Source organism: Euprymna scolopes, chromosome 11 (assembly GCF_053919585.1).
Source record: "Euprymna scolopes isolate OS-2025 chromosome 11, ASM5391958v1, whole genome shotgun sequence".
NCBI classification, from domain to species: Eukaryota; Metazoa; Mollusca; class Cephalopoda; order Sepiida; family Sepiolidae; genus Euprymna; species Euprymna scolopes.
In genome coordinates this window covers 130,658,080-130,672,018 of record NC_136492.1, presented here as the reverse complement: position 1 = coordinate 130,672,018, position 13,939 = coordinate 130,658,080, and positions in this window count along the sequence as shown.

Sequence of the window (13,939 nt, the reverse complement as noted above, 5' to 3'; positions counted from 1 at the left end):
ACACAAATATATATTATCAACTAAATCAATTACCCAGACAGGAAAATATAAGATCTTTCTCAAAAGAAAATCGAAGAAAAAAATGTGGAAAAAAAAACGTGTAGGAATATATCCCATATAAAAAGCATTACCTGACCTTGTTTCTTTTTCCACGTATTATGGAAACGATAATAAAATGCAGACAGTTAATGAATGATTTTAAAATCGTCCGTAGGAAATAAATTTTAAACTTTTAGTAAACGTGTTCACACCTTTCAATGGATCGACATTTATAGCCGAGACTTTAATATAGGGCTAATTATTCAAAATATGTCGTCGAAAAATAAAATCATTCTTGGCCTTATTAATTGTTTTATCAATATTTATAACTTTTACATTTATAGAAAATAAATAATTAAGACAAATCATGTTATCACCATATCTCTCGATTTCGTTAAAAACTATATCCGTTCATAACCGGAAGTGAAATATCAGTGAACATTACTTAAAATGTGCCAGTTTAGCAAATAGTATTAAATAACTCTAATTAATATAAATAAATTAACTTTAAATAATACTCTTAAATAGAACAATTACATCAATGACATTACTATAATCAGTAATTTTAATTGAGCGAATTATTAAAAATATTTTCTATAATATAATATGCCAATTAGATAAGTTCTATTATGTACATTGCCTTCAATATAGTGTATACATATTGATCGTGATGCTATTTATTTATATAGAAAATCTTATAGTAAATAAAATGTATATAGATAACCGTTTTCAGCAGGAAGTTTTGTATATATTAATCAAATTGGGAACAAACAAACAAACAGGATTACGGATTTATATATTGTTTATTGATTAAATGCATGCCCATTGGTTTAAAGGAAAGGGCGCGGTCGATAATAGAAAGCTGATTGGCTAACTAAAATTTACACATATATAAAAACGAAAAACAACCATAGGATTCGCGCATAAGCCTGACGAATCCGATGCGGATTAAACGCAGTGTAGCTAAATCGCCATATATATTTTTATAAATTACTAACTAGCTCAACCTACGTATTGAGCACTTTTGAAGTAAATACTTTAAGGTTACGGATAAATCTGTACTTTCGTATATAAATTTATGTGAGTAAATGAAGTAGTGATACCTAGCTCCTAAAACAGTCGAGCACTCTCAAAAGAATTTATTTCACCACATTAAAAATAGATATGGAAAGAGTTAATTTCAAAACATCGCTAAAAAAAAACCCACATCCAGCAAGCATAGCTATATTATTAAATTACTCCAAAAAACAGATGAACTAATACGCCGAATGCGATGGCGAGCAAATTTATTCCGTAAATAAACTCTTACAATTCGACAGCAGTAGACCTTTTGATAAACTTTTAAAATGACTTTTAAACGTAATTAACAAACTTGAATTCCGCAATAAACCTAACAATTTCCTACGGAAACTACAAAAAATCGTTAGAAACATAAACAACTCAAATAAAATCTTTGTAAAAGAAGATAAAACGCGAAACTTTTATGAATAGATAAGCAAGAAGATAACAATCTAATCAGAAAAAACATTACAAAAAATAGACACAAACGAATGCGACTACATAGATATAATAAATACAAAAAGTAAACAAATTACCTAAAAAGTTAACAAATTGCAACCTAGACAGGCATACATTCTGCTCAAAGAGCACAAATGGGACTTTAATAACAATCCCACCACCCGCCTTCTATGCACATATATATGTATAGATATATATGCATATATTTGTATGTATATATATATATATATATATATATATATATATATATATATATGTAGGCATATATTTTTCTGTATAGATATAAATATATGCATATAAAAAGAGATATATATGCATATATATGGAGAGATATATATTTATGCATATATATATCTATATATATGCATACATATATATAGATATATTTATGCATACATACGCATATATTTATGCAAATAAATGTTCAGATATATATATATATACATTTATATATGTCGTGATATATATATGCATATATATGTATATATGCATTTATATATAGATATATGTGTATAGATATATATGACTATATATGTATATATATGCATTTATATATAGGTATATATGTGTATAGATATATATATGCATATACATATATGTACAGATATATATATATGCATATATATATGTATATATATGCATATATATTATAGATATATATAGTCATATATATATATATATATATATATATAGATATATAGGCATGCATATATACATGTATACATATATATGAATATATATATATGTATAGATATATATCTATATGAATATGTATATATGTATAGGTATATATCCATATGCATATATATGTATAGATATATATATATATGCATATATATGTGTAGATATATATATGCATATAAGTATAGATATATATGTGCATATATGTATAGATATATATATGCATATATATATGTATATATATATGTGCATATATATGTATAGATATATATATATAGTAATATATATATATATATATGTATAGATATATATGCATATGTATGTATAGATATATATGAATATATATATATATGTATAGATATATATGCATATATATGCATACATATATAGATATATGTATGCATATATATTTATAGATATGTATAGATATATGTATGCATATGTATGTTTAGATATATGTATGCATATATATGTGTATATATGTAAAGATGTATGTATGCATATATATGTGTAAATATGTAAAGATGTATGTATGCATATATATGTGTATATATGTATAGATGTATGTATGCATATATATGTGTATATATAGATGTATGTATGCATATATATGTATATATATGTATAGATATATGTATGCATATATATGTATGCATATATATGTATAAATATATATGTATATATATGTATGCATATATATGTATAGATATATGTATGCATATATATGTATATGTATATGTATAGATGTATGTATGCATATATATGTATATATATATGTATGCATATATATGTATGCATATATATGTATAGATATATCTATACATATATATGTATATGTATATATGTATATGTATACATATATCTATACATATATATATGTGTCTATACATATATATTTATATGTATATGTATACATATATCTATACATATATATGTATAGATATATGTATGCATATATGTGTATATATATGTATGCATATATGTGTATATATATGTGTGCATATATATGTATATATATGTATGCATATATATGTATGCATATATATGTATATATATATGTGTGCATATGTATGCATATATATGTATGCATATATATGTATATATATATATGTATGCATATATATGTATGCATATATATGTATGCATATATACGTATATATATGTATAGATAAGGTAAAATTAAAGCCAAAAACAATGCGAGATTTTTTTTTTATATAGAGTAAAACTCTAAACAACAGTAATTGTTTTTTTCTGTTGTATCCAATGGTGTTATAGATCTCAATATATTTCAGACTTATTATTCCTTTTTCAAGAGAAGACAGCGGAAGAGTGTTCTTCATGAGTGCAAACTTTGTCTGGCCGAGACTGAGGGACATAAGTAGGTTATCGTTTGTTTGTTAAAAAAAATTATGAGGTAAAATTGAAGCCAAGAACAATTACTGTTGTTTAGAGTTTTACTCTATAAAAAAAAAAAATCTCGCATTGTTCGTGGCTTTAATTTTACCTTATAATTTTCTTCAACAATGCTTCAAGCAAACGATAACCTACTTATATCCCTCAGTATCGGCCAGACAAAGTTTGCACTCATGAAGAACACTCTTCCGCTGTCTTCTCTTGAAAAAGGAATAATAAGTCTGAAATATATTGAGATCTATAACACTATTGGATACAACAGAAAAAAAATACTGTTGTTTAGAGTTTTACTCTATATATAAAAAAAAAATCTCGCATTGTTCTTGGCTTTAATTTTACCTTATAATTTTCTTCAACAATGCTTCAAGCAAACGATAACCTACTTATAGCCTCAGTCTCGGCAAGAAAAAATATTCACTCATGAAGAACACTCTTCCGCTGTCTTCTCTTGAAAAAGGACTAATTCTGAAATATATTGAGATCTATAACACCATTGGATACAACAGAAAAAAATACTGTTGTTTAGAGTTTTACTCTATATAAAAAAAAAAAATCTCGCATTGTTCTTGGCTTTAATTTTACCTTATAATTTTCTTCAACAATGCTTCAAGCAAACGATAACCTACTTATATCCCTCAGTATCGGTCAGACAAAGTTTGCACTCATGAAGAACACTCTTCCGTTGTCTTCTCTTGAAAAAGGACTAATAAGTCTGAAATAAATTGAGATCTATAACACCATTGGATACAACAGAAAAAAATTACTGTTGTTTAGAGTTTTACTCTATATAAAAAAAAATCTCGCATTGTTCTTGGCTTTAATTTTACCTTATAATGTTCTTCAACAATGCTGCAAGCAAACGATAACCTACTTATATGCATAGATATATATATAGATGCACATATATGTATAGATATATATAGATATATTAATAGATATATATATATGCATATATATGTATAGATATATATATGTATATATATGTATAGATATAAATATATATGTATAGATAGATATATATATATGTATATATATATGTATAGATATAAATATATATGTATAGATATATATATATGTATATATATATGTATAGATATAAATATATATGAATAGATATAAACATATATACATATATGGGTATATATGTATATATATATATATGTATATGTATAGATGCATATATATGTATATATATATATATAGAGATGCATATATATGTATAGATATGTGTATGCATATATATATATATATGTTTAGATATATATCCATATATATGCATATATATATGTATATATATATATGTATAGATATATATATACATATATATGTATATATATGTATAGATATATATGTATAGATATATATATACATATATATGTATATATATGTATATATATGTATATATATATATGTATAGATATATATATACATATATATGTATATATATATGTATATATATGTATATATATATATGTATAGATATATATGTACAGATAGATATATATATATGCATATATATGTACAGATAGATATATATATGCATATATGTGCACAGATAGATATATATGCATATATATGTATAGATAGATAAACAGATATATGCAGATATATGTATAGATAGATAGATAGATAGATATATGCATATATGTATGTATCGATAGATATATATGTATAGATATATATATATATATGTATAGATATATATATATATGCATATATATATGCACATATATATATATGCATATGTGTATATGCACATATGCAGGTGCTTGGCCTTGTCGGTGTAAATTTAATTAAACACATACAAAATTTCGTTATGATTGAATGCATTAGTGGCACTGCGTAGAAAATGTCCAATAAGATTATCGATTCAGAGATGGACGTATTTTTTTAAGCCCGAAATTTTTTAATTCGTTACCTGCTTGTTCCACATAATTTGTGGATTGTGTGTTTAATCCTATCCCGTCATATTCGGACTGTTCATCTTCATTTTTTTTAAGAATCTTCCATTGAACGCGCTACGGAGCAATTTTATTTTTAGGATGCCGTAGTTATTACAAAAAGGGTAAACTATTCATATGATGAAGTAAAGATAGAGGATTTTAAGTAAACTGTCGTGAGATGGACATTTTTATGTCGATCTACTGGCTCAGTAAGATACGAATTATTTACCTAATCTGAGAATTATGCAGAGAGTGGCAGTCTCCTTGGAGAAGCAGTGATTTTATGATAAATATCTACAAGTGTTGGATGACTATGAAAAATTGGGTATCAACGAACCTTTCTCTGTTGCTACTGGTGAGTACATTAAATATTGTTGAATTGCTCAGAGAACCGTTTTTAAAGAGGGTATTGGATTACCACTAAAATCCCCACGGTATTTAATTGTTACTTAAAAAAGAAGATGGAAGTTTCTATTAATGATGCGGCTTATACTGGCGTGAATTTAACGTTGACGTTGCGTGACTTGTTATTGATCTTTTGAAAAAATAAGTATATTCTCTTGGGATACCTCCGAAAAGCATTTTTGCAACTCCCCTGCGCTCTGAGCAGGCAAAAACAGATGTTGTTTGTTCTTCAATATTAAGGAGAATTGTGTACATATAAGTATAATTATATTATTTTCGGCTTCCATGGCAGACCCTTCATCTTGTGTTACATTCTCAAGCTTCATGCTGAGAGATATGACTCTGATGAGTTTTCATCTGTAATGGCATCCAAAATTTATGTCAACAATTTGCTTACCACTGGACGAAACTATGAGTCTCTCCTTGAAGTGTATAAGACTGTGCGCAAAAAGATTAAAGGGAAGGATTTTATATTTAATGTGAATATGGTATAACCAAACTACAGTTTCTTGGGCACTTATTGGAAAATGGAACAATCAGTCCTGCTCCAGACAGACTTACACCACTAAAAGAATTACCGATTCCGAACTGCAGTAACTCACTCAGGCGGGCTCTAGGTCTCTTCTCATACTATTCACCATGGATAGAGAATTTCTCAGATCGGATTTCACCTTTATTATACATTTCGTCCATTCCTATCACTGAGAAACTCAAAAATCAATTTCAAGCCATGAAAGATGAAATTTGCAAGGCTTCGGTTGCAGCCATTGAGGATGAAGTTCCTTTTACGATAGAAACTGATGCATCTGCGACAGCATTAGCAGCCTGTCTTTCCCAGAATGGACGTCCAGTAGCATATTTTTCCAGAACCCTAACGGAGCCAGAGCGTCGACATTCAGCAGTGGAACGTGAATCGGCAGCCATTGTAGAATCTGTGCGTAAATGGCGTGACCTCTTACTCGGTCGACACTTTACCATTATTACTGATCAACAGGCTGCATCATTTATGTTCAACACGCAGACACCAAATCGAATTAAAAACGATAAGCTGCTTCGGTGGAGACTTGAACTTTCAAACTATTCTTATGAGATAGTATATAGACCAGGTTCTTTTAATAACTCTGCAGATCACCTTTCTCGATCATGCTCTTCTTCGCGCTCATAATCACTAAAGGACCTGAACGCAGCACTTTGTCATCCTGGAGTAGCGAGACTCTATCACTTTGTGAGGCAGAAGAATCTACCATTCTCCATGGAAGATGCTAAGCTCACCTGCGCTGAATGTCAAATATGTGCTGAACTAAAACCAAGGTTCTTCAAACCTCCATCAGGTCGATTAATCCATTCCCGATCCCCCTTTGAACGTCTTTCAATAGATTTCATAGGATCGAAACCATCTACGAATAATCTCAAATACCTACTCGTGATTGTAGATGAATATTCACGCTATCCTTTTGTCTATCCATGTCAGGACATATCAACAACAACTGTTATAAATTGTCTCCAGAATTTATTTACCTTTTTTGGCTGCCCAGATTCCATCCATAGTGATCGAGGAAGTCAGTTCATATCATGTGAACTAAAAGAGTTTCTCTGGCAACATGGAGTTGTGATTACCCACTCAACTCCATACCATCCAATCGGCAATGGACAATGCGAGAGAGTAAATGGTACAATTTGGAAAACGATCAAACTTGCACTCAAAATCATGCAATTGGACGAACGTCACTGGCATGAAGTAAATTACATAGCTTTGCACTCTATTCGATCGCTACTTTGTACAGCAACTAACTCAACCCAACACGAGAGAATGTTTAACTTTTCCAGAAGATCGGGCACCGGATATACCTTACCCGACTGGCTGCAAGGAGGACCGGCCCTCCTTAGGCAGTTTGTCCGCCAACAAAAGTCAGATCCCCTAATGAAACCAGTAGATATAATATATGCAACTCCCAACTTTGCCAGAATTCGTTTCCCTGACGGCCGTCAGTCAACAGTCTCAACAGAAGACCTAGTCCCCACTCCTGTCACTGACCCCTCCTCTACAATCTTGGAATCTCCTGTCTCCACTGATCATGGTACATCACCAGATTCTACTACTTCATCAAACATCCGCGAACCAGAGTTGATTGATCAACAGGAGACCCAAAAATAATACCTCACCAAATCGAGAATCTTTCTCCTCAGTCGACAAAACAAAGTGTTTAGAAATAGAAGAGCAGCAGCAACAGTATGACTCGAAGAAGGGCGTTTTCAAATTTCTTCCAGAAGCAACAAAAAGGGGAAGGAAGATTACCTGCAACCCGAAATATAAATAAAATGTGGTGTAGAGTGCTGTGAGTTTAGAGCGCTAGTGCGCATGCGCACCAGATGTTTACAAATAGAACGAAATTGGCGCCTTTTCCCAGCTTAGTCGTTCGTTACCGACCATGTTGTTGTACCTGATGAATTTTATGTTTTTTTAATTTTTTTTTTACACAGTGATCACCACTTATCAAGGCCCGGAAGCCACTCAGGGATAAAGGTTATTGCAAGTACATTAAATTAGTGAGGAGATTTGCTGAAGTGTTTACTTAAGGGGGTGGTTCATTAGGAATTTGTTAACATTGGACTTGAAGACATCCGAGTTGTAGTCCGGAGGGAAGCAGGCAGACGGAACAGAGTTCCACAGGCGTGCAGAAATAAACTTTGTTCATTGAATCCGCGTTTTGATTTAGGCACAGATATAGAGTGGGGGACAATTTTCACAGTGGAGTAAGCTAGACGGGTGTTTTTTGTGAAATATTGGCGAGGGGGGACCAGAGATTGGAGTTCAGACGAGCATCTGCCATGGAAATAACGATAAAACAAGGACAGGCTCGCAACGTCTCTTCTGTGGGAAAGAGGTTGCAGGGTAGAGAAAAGGGCATCCCCCACTAATCTACGAAGTCTATTTTGTACTCTGTCAAGGCAGGATAGGCTGTTTTTAGCAGCTCCTGCCCAGATATGGCAACAGTATTCCGTCCTTGGACGTACTTGGCTTTTATATATATAGAGAATTGCATCAGTAGTGAGATATCTTCTGGAGCGGTAGAAGGATCCCACCATCTTTCCAGCGACCTTGGCAAAAGACTTGATGTACGTGTTCCATTTCAGATCAGGAGTAAAGGTCAAGCCCAGAAGCTTGTCAAAACACGGAGCCTCACCTAGACGAGAGCCATCCATCACAATTGATGCCAGCTGGGGATCAGAGCGTTGATGATGTAAGGATAGGAGTTTGGTTTTGGATGCATTAAAGGTAACAAGCCACATCTTCCCCCACTTAACCACGCGCTCCAGATCAGAGGAGAGAGAATCAGAGAGAACTTTTTCATTTACAGCCTTTGATGTGTTGCCGTAGATGGTTGTATCATCAACATAGATGTCAACGAATGCTTTAAGTATGTGTTGAATAAAACCTTTCTAATATCTTAAAAGGTCTTTATTTTTCATATTCAGAATTCTGACATCCACCTCTTTGATGTCAATTTCTCTATACTTCTGGGGAAAATCGTCATTTCGCTGAATTGGTTATCAAAGAGGCACACCTAAATTATTGCTATCTAGGAACCAACTCAACTCTAGCAAAGTTGAGATTATCTGGGCGTTGGATCTCTCAAGGGAGGCAATCACTGAAGAAAATTCTTCGCAATTGTATTATTTGCAAAAAAGTAAATTCGATGCCTTTTAAAACTACCTCAGGTTCTCAACTGCCCAATCATCGTGCTAATTTTATTCATCCTTTTCCACAGGTGGCTGTTGACTTTACCGGTCATTTTTTGGTAAAGCAGAACGACGAAGACGTGAAAATGTACGTCTTATTATTTATCTGTATGAGCTTGCGTGCTGTGCATCTGGAGTTTTAAACCAGATTCCCCAATCAGTTCGGTGTTCCTACGCATGTTTACTCGAACAATGCGAAGATTTTCTTAGCGTCCGGTATCTTGCTATCTGAAGTATTTGTCTCTGATGAATTCAACCGGAATTTCAGATCGACTACCATTAGTCATCTCACGATGCCTCTTTATTCAGGTGGCATGGAGGTAAATGGGAGGGAATTATTACGACGTCCAAACAATGTTTGAAGAAGTTATTAGGCTTAAAGTAGGTTTGCTCCTTCGAAATTTTTACCATTCATTCCGATGTAGAAAAGGCGATCAACGATCAACCACTAACCAGCATAGCAGCTTCGGAAGGAGGGCACGATATTTTAACGCCACATCAATTTCTACAAACCGGATATAGTCCTCGTTTGTTGATAAGCAGTCATGGATCAGTAGAATTGTGTCCTGATCCGCCCAGTCGGGCAAAACTCCTTCAGTCTCTAAAATTGAGTCATCAATATATCGAGAGATTCCGGAAGATATGACACAACGATTATTTGTTGTCCTTGCGAGAGGTTGATGCCAATATGGTGGACTATAGACATCTGCACGTGTCTGTGGGAGAAATCGTTTTGATTAAAGCGGCAAAAAAATCCAGACCCTCTTGGAGTCTGTGTAAAGTGATACGACTCAGCAATGTGACCGATGGTTGAGTTCATTTTGCATGCGTGCTAAGAGACGGTTGAGAACGGGTCCACTCCCTAAAACATCTGAATCCCCAAGAACAAAGGCAACATCTGGGGTATCTTCTACAGAATTCCTTGAGGAGAAGAGGTCCTTTGTTCTATCCGACCTGTTCCGTCGCTAATGACGGATAAGCTCACACGGTGTGCTGTGAGGTATGTGACAATTGATATCATAGCGACACTGTTGGGGTGAGTAAACAAGATACCTTGGGGGAATGGAGTTGTCCGAAACGTTCGGAAAACTAAAAATGTAACCTTCTCTTTCCTTAACCACAGTTGTTGCCATTAGACTAACGTCTAAGTATATTCTTAAAATTGCTAATGTTGGCGACCTAGAAAAAATAAATTGTTTATAAAACACGTACAAATATCTCATGATTACCTTTAATTAAGATGCTAAACCAATAACGGTTTGTTAGGTCTTTGCAACTGATTATTTAAATGTCTTTTAATTGACATAGATTACGTTTTATTAGTATTAGAAAAAATTAATAGATATATATTCTTTTTTCTTTCTTCCCTTGGCAGTGTGTTGGAAATTGTATACGGGAAGGCGAGCCTTATTGGTTCAGACGCTGAATGCCATTTTTTTCTTTTCGGGCTTTTGCACGCGCAGTTTTTTAAACTACACAGACATTGCCTCTCTCTTTGCAAAAATCCCTGCTAGTGGTAAGATGCTAAATTAATTATTTCCCTAAAGGGGACTGCCTCAAGGTCAACCATGCTTGGAGGTGTATTCCGTTTTTTTCTTTTAACCAAGAATATCTTCCTATTGTGATAGGAATATTTTTGACGAATATCGTATTCAAGAACTGTAATAGTTCGGCTCCGTTAATGGAGTTTTAGTATTCCGGATACCATGAATAAATTGTTTCTGCTCCCTTAAACTAGCTTCTCCGAAGATATGCAATTTAACACTTAAAAAAAAACAATACCATACTCTCAGAGACACGAAAAATTCGCACATTTTTCACACTCCTACAGAAGAAGACTGAGATCCTTCACATCAGGTAAGGCTTGCTTTATTCTGTTTTCCTTTTTTTGCACTCTGCCACATTCTAAACCTTTTGAGAAAATTAATTCTCACACTCCGTGCATTGCCTGGTGGCTTGCTGTTCTTTGGGTGATGTTATTAGTGCACATATATAAATATGTGCCTGAAAACGAGTTATTTTTATGAAGTCTACTTTTAATAGTATGCGAGTGTACGTTATGGTTAATCTGTTTATTTTTGTAAGTATGTAAAGAAATAATCATATGTGTAAATTGTACTATTTTGCTCTAGTAAGATGTATTTTTGTATGCACCAATTCTCGTTGTTGAGGGAGTATATAAGGATTGTGCCTCTGCATACAAATTAATTTTAGAAATTTCGGAGTCATGTTTACAAGAAAATGAGTCTCATCTTTATGCCAATTGAGCTCTCTGTTTAAGAAATTATTGTGAAATGTACTATTAATTGTTAAAACATTCGATCAGTAAAACATAATTCGTTCACCTCCAGTTTTGTTGCCAAAACATTTTTTTTGTTTATACCCCGTTCATCTTTTGCACTACTGTTCAGTCGGCTAAACACAGAGCTACTACTGTCTTGACGCTCCACCATAAATTTACATGTAACAGCGACAGACGGCATCCCATATAATGATCAAGAACGGGCTCAAACAGGCTTAATTCCACCGATTTTATGTAGCATAGCCTGGTGGTAAAATTAACAACGAGATCTTTCGTCCGCGTATTTGATATTGTAAAAGCAATATGCACGTACCATGTTTTTCAAAGTCAAATAGAAGTATTCTTGTGCTCCCTGATATTATGGATTATATTCACCGGATTTTAAGTTTGTGATACTAAGGCGTCATTTGGCCTACCAGGTAATTTTAACTATAAAGCTTCATTCCTTTCAGGGTTGCGCTAAATTCGGGATTTCAAGAATGGAGGAGTAGTTGATCAAAGTATTAGCACTTTCCTTTGTTAATATAATCTTGGGGACATTGTTCCAATGTTTATCCACACGTATTGGCTAATATGCATTCATTCCAATCCTTAGTCAGTGACAGCAATATAAACTTTTTTTTACATGTGTTCTCGCTTTCGCGATACTTCGAAGTGATGTGATCACTCTTCAGTTAATTCTATTAGAAAGACCCAAACTCAATTTGGCTTGTGACAGAAAAAAATTCCGCAAAAAAATATCAAATAATGAAGTAATTCTATTTTTCATTAAACGCTAAGGTAAATGTCTTTTATATTACCCATACGAAAAACGCTATAAAAATTGTTTCTAACAGAGAAAGAATATCGTCCGACATAAAATTACATGAAATCTTTTTCTTTTCATTTTAAAAATAAGAAATATAGTTCTTTACAAAATGAATATCCATATAAATAATCATAACGCGACGGATTGAAAAGGACTCAAAACGAAAAAGTTCACGGAAAATACTAGTTGTATTATTTTTAAAAATAGATATGGTACATAAAAAACTAATGCACTGGGAAAATCTTTAATTTCATGAGTTCTATAAAAGTAACTTGGATTGATACACAATTGTTGTGGCTATACAAAGTGTGTATATCGGTCAAAATGGAGATCTGATGTACACAGGACTTCAAATTCTCATTAAAAAAACATTTTAGCATGATAAAAAGGTTATTCCCATACTCATAAACAGTCAAAGGGATGTATATATATATATATATATATATATATATGGTGAATGTGCATTTTGTTTTTCTATAAAACGAAAGCAAAAGTGTAGTTGAAATGCTCGTGCAGTTCTAATACAATATAATCAAATTTACTTTCATGATGTCTATCAAAAGCAAATGTTTCTCTCTCGTTTTATTTAAGTAGACAGTTAATGCGTAGTTTCTCCTATGCATGTTGTGAGTTCGCATAAGCTGGTTGCAACCATCCATCCAAAGAGCGATTATGCCAACGGTCTAAAGCGAAACATCAAACACATTTTCAAATCCGTGAAACGGTTGATTCATATAAATTATCAGACTGGAGAAGACGCGGAATAAAATAGAAAAATAAACATATAATAAAGAAGAGAGAAAACAACGTTAGGAACTATTTCATTGTGTGCGAATGGGAATCAGTTTGTATTCAATTACTATGAACATAAAATGCAATAAAACATAATGGATTAAACATTTTTCATTTGAACTATCTTTCTGTTTTTATATTGATGTGAGGATTTAGTATTTTAATTAAGTGTATAAATTTATATTTTGTTGCTTTTCTATTATATATGTCTCTCAAAACATTATAGCAAAATAAGCTGGACTCCAAAAAGATAGTTTTTAAATCTGCAATTGAATATATGGAGCTCAGAATTTGTAG